This window comes from Sminthopsis crassicaudata, chromosome 4 (assembly GCF_048593235.1).
Source record: "Sminthopsis crassicaudata isolate SCR6 chromosome 4, ASM4859323v1, whole genome shotgun sequence".
Classification (NCBI taxonomy): Eukaryota; Metazoa; Chordata; class Mammalia; order Dasyuromorphia; family Dasyuridae; genus Sminthopsis; species Sminthopsis crassicaudata.
Genome location: NC_133620.1, coordinates 152,793,869 through 152,798,340, shown reverse-complemented (window position 1 = coordinate 152,798,340; position 4,472 = coordinate 152,793,869).

The following is a 4,472-nucleotide window of genomic DNA, read 5'->3' as shown; positions in this document are numbered from 1 at the left end:
GTGGGGAGTACCATAAGTCTCCAGAAATCTTGATAGCCCTTTATATATGCAGAGAATGTGACTTAAGAATGTGATATAACTTAATAGAATCATAAATTTTTGAGTTTGAAAGGATGTAGTCTAGCCTTCTACTTAATGCAGCCCTACATTATGAATTATTGGTTATCTAGCCTCTGTTCAAATAACTCATTGTTACAAAATACTACTCAAAATCTCAAAAAATTTGTTTTCAAATAGTTCTAATTGAAGTTTCTTCTTTTGTCAAGCTGAAATTTACTTCCCTAGAACTTGCATTCATGAGTCTAAATTCTGTTCCCTAGAGAGACATTAAATACATTGAATTCTTCTGCCATATGACTTTTAAATCATTCAAGATTTCTACCATCTCTCCTAAGTCTTTTCTTCTCTACCACAACATTCCTGGTTTAATGCTTTTTTAAATATAATATTCTTTTTTTTTTAGCTATAAAACAAGTATTTATTCTTCCTTGAATTTTTATCTCCAGTTTTTATTTCACTTTTATCTTTTGCTTTCTGAAAAATCCATTTTTCCTTTAGTATTTGCAGATGTTGTAAAATTATGTTTATAGGGACAGCTAGGTAGTACAGTGAATAGAGCATCAGCTCTGAAGTCAGGAGGACCTGAGTTCAAATGTGACCTCAGACACTTAACACTTCCTATCTGTGTGACCCTGGGGAAGTCATTTAACCCCAATTGACTCAGTGGAAAATATATTTGTAATATATTTTTTAAATAGACTAAGAAAAAAAAATAAAAACAAAAAAGGAATACAAAACAAAAGAGAACATTGTCAGGTGCCCAGCAGAACATGAGGGAGGATTCAAAATATATAACAACAAATTACCAGATCAAGAAAGTATTAGTAGAAGAAGTTATATTCATGAATGTCCATTTTTTCTTTACTTGTTTGGAAATTGTTCTTTGGTTCTCTGCTGTGCACTTTATTTACTTTATTTTTTTTTCTCCATTTCATTCTCCCCTCCCCACCAAGTAAGCTACAGTTAAGAAAAGATATATTTATATGTGATATGTATGTGATATATGTATGTGTGTATCATATAACACACATACACTCACACACACACGTATCTTTCCTATGCCTGCTGATTCTTTAATAAATTTTGCTCTATAACTTGCCTTGCTATTACTTAACCTCTCTCCATCCAAGGACCCCTCTCTTGTCTTCTTCCCTTACTCTTTGCTTCCACATCTCTCGCCCCTTTTTTCTTTACAGATTTTGGAAGGTGCTATATCCTTTATGATATATATGTATCATTGCCTATTGAATCCATTCCCAATGTGAATAGGCATATGACATTCTTACAGCTCCCCTCTGTGTCCTCAACAATTTAGCTCTATTGGTTTACTTACTGTTCTGTATATAAAATACTGCATCTATCATCTCTGTGCTTTTATTATGCCCCATACCTACACTGCACTCCTAAATCACCGATGACTCTTAAGACTCCCTGATTTCCTTCAAGATTCAGCTTAAGTAGTACTTTATGTAGGAGGCTTTTCTTGGTTCTCACCTCCTTTCATCCCCATGCTGGCAAACACAAGGCTACTTTATGTTTGGTTTGCATATGTCTTGTCTCTCTATATATATGTTTTTTCCTTAATTAAAATGAAAATCTCTTGAGGTCAGGCTTTGTTTTTCCTGTCTTTGAATCCTCAGTGGTTTATACAATGCCTAGAACATGTAAGTACTTAATAGATTCTTATTGTTCAATTAATTGATTGGTAGAATTAGCATTCAGTGTTTTTATTTTTTTGTTCTGTTTATATTGTTATAAATTTTTATGTATTTTGTCCATTTGTGGTTACCATTTTACTTCATTCTGCAGTTCAAATAAGTATTCCTAGGCTTTTCTAAATTCATCTTGATTTTTTTTCTTGTAGCACAGTAATTAATCAATATACAAGCATGTATTAAGTGCCAATTATCTATCATTAGATTCATGTATCACAATTTGTTTAGCCATTCTCTAATCAATGGACACTTTCTAGTTCTCTGCTAACAAAAAATAGGCCTAAATTGCATTAGCTTTTGTGGTAATTATATCAGATAGATGACAACTCATATTGAGCTGGCAATCAACTAAACCTCATAAATCATTTTCATTCATGTCTCCTTCATTCATCTAATTCTTTAAAAATGAGTTCAGAACTTTACACATCTTTATTAAATTTAATCTTGTTAGATTCATTCTAATATTCTAGCCTACCAAAGTCTTTTCAGAGTCTAATTCTGTTGCCTACCTTTTAAATTATGACTATTATCCAACAGTCATGCCATCCAACTATTTCATAAGCATATCTTCTATGTTTTCATTCAAATAATTGATAATATGACCAACCACGCTATTTAAAATATTTCTTCACGTTGTTAGCAATTAATAAGTTGTTCAGGAAATTATAATGTACTCTTTTTCATATCACATATTTCCATTTTGTCTAAAGTGGAATAAAATAATATTATAAAATTTACTAAGACTGTTTGAAAACCCAGATACTCTATGTTTACTGAAATTTAGTAGCTCATCTTTTTTAAAATGACAGTATCTATCTATGTACTAGTATTATTTTGTCTTCTTTCCTGTTTTCTTCTTATTCACACTATTCTCTGGTTTCCTTTGTAAGGTAATGATAATAACAAAAATGTTAATGTCTCCTGTATTTCTAAGAGTGAAAAAAACCTTAATATCCATTAGTTTAGGCACTGTCTGATGTATACTTCTTTTCTACTATAGCATAGCTCACTGCACACAGAAAGTGTTTAATAAATACTTCTTAAAATGGAATGGAATATGAGAGTCAGAAGAGACAAGCCATTCCCTGATAAAATAAATGTTTTTTTTCTGATAAGAGTAGAGTAAGATTCCATTAAAAGAAAATTGTTAGAAGTACTATTTATTTGGTGGAATAAATTTTCCCATCACACAAAAAATTATATTTACCTGGCAATGGGACTTGAAATGCTTTGTTCAGAAGTGTCCTATTAAAGGCAGTTTTGTCTTGTCTAACATAGCTAAATCAATACATTCAAACGTGAAGAGATGAGGCAATGTAGCAGGAAAAAGTTTGAGAGTCAAGTAAGTGATCAGGAATTGGGTCCTATGTGTGCCTCTGATTGACCTAAGCTTTCTGAGACTGAGCTTCTCCTCTAACACAAGGTTAACACTTATCTTTTATTGCTATGAATCAGAGGGCTGTTGTGAAAGAAGGAAATAATTTATTAAGCACCTATTGTGGTTTAATCATTCTAGTTGTATCCAACTGTCCATGACCTCATTTAGAGTTTTCTTGGCAAAGATTCTAGAGTAGCTTGCCATTTCCTTCTCCAGTTCATTTACAGAGGAGGAACTGAGGCAAACAGGCTTAAATAATTTGCCCAGGATCATTTAGCTGTTAAGAGAGTTTGGGGCCAGATTTGAAGTCAAGTCCTCATGACTCCAGTGCCAGTGCTTTATCAACTGTGTAGCTTAGATGACTTATTAAGCAACTATCACATATCAAATGCTTTCAAAAGTGTTTTTACAAATATTATGTTATTTGATTCCCACAACAACCTTTGGAGCTATTATTATTCTCGTTTTACAATTGGAGAAACTGAGATGAGTAGAAGAGAAGTAATTTTCCCAGCCAGTAAGTATCTAAGGTTGAATTTTAACTCAAATCTTTCTGACTCTAGGTCCAGCACTCTATCCACTTTATCACTTTGTCATTTCTGTTGTAAGGCTGAATGATATATAATGATGACATATGTTCTGGTTGCCTGCACTGTCACTGCTTCCCTGTGATGAGTAGAAATATCTCTGAATTCCTGGGGAGAATTTAATATTTTTCTTTCAAAATCATCTCCAATGGCTTATACTAAAAAAAAATCTACATGACAAAATTATAGTTGTTTTCTTAAGTTTCAAATTTAAAAAAGAGAACAATAAATGATACTCAAATTCTTCATCATTGTTAAGCCATATGAATATAACTATGATTTGGTAGATGCCTAGATCCCAGTCCTTATGGAAGATCCCAGGGACCAGTTTCTGGGAGAAGAAAATCTACATTCCCCAACCATGTTAGTAGGCATAGGCTTTTTTTTTTTACTGACTATGTAGAAAGAATTGTTTGCATCTTTAAAACTACAAGATTGAAACAGTTTCCTTCCTCTTTCTAGTGGCGGAATTGCTCCCCCACAGCATAACCTCCCACCACGCACTAAAACTGAGAGATTAGGGGAAGGGCCTTCTTCACTTTTCCCTTAGATTCTATAGCTCCTAGAAAAAAAGATTGGGATTTTGATGTCTCTTTTTCTTTTTCAGGTCAAAGTGAAAGAAGTTGAGTCCTTAAAGTTGAAGAGCTTGAGACATAGTAACTTTGAAACTAGGATTTCAAATTAAATGTTGTCAGCAGCCCCTTAGAGTCCATGGTTCTGGGATATGAAGCC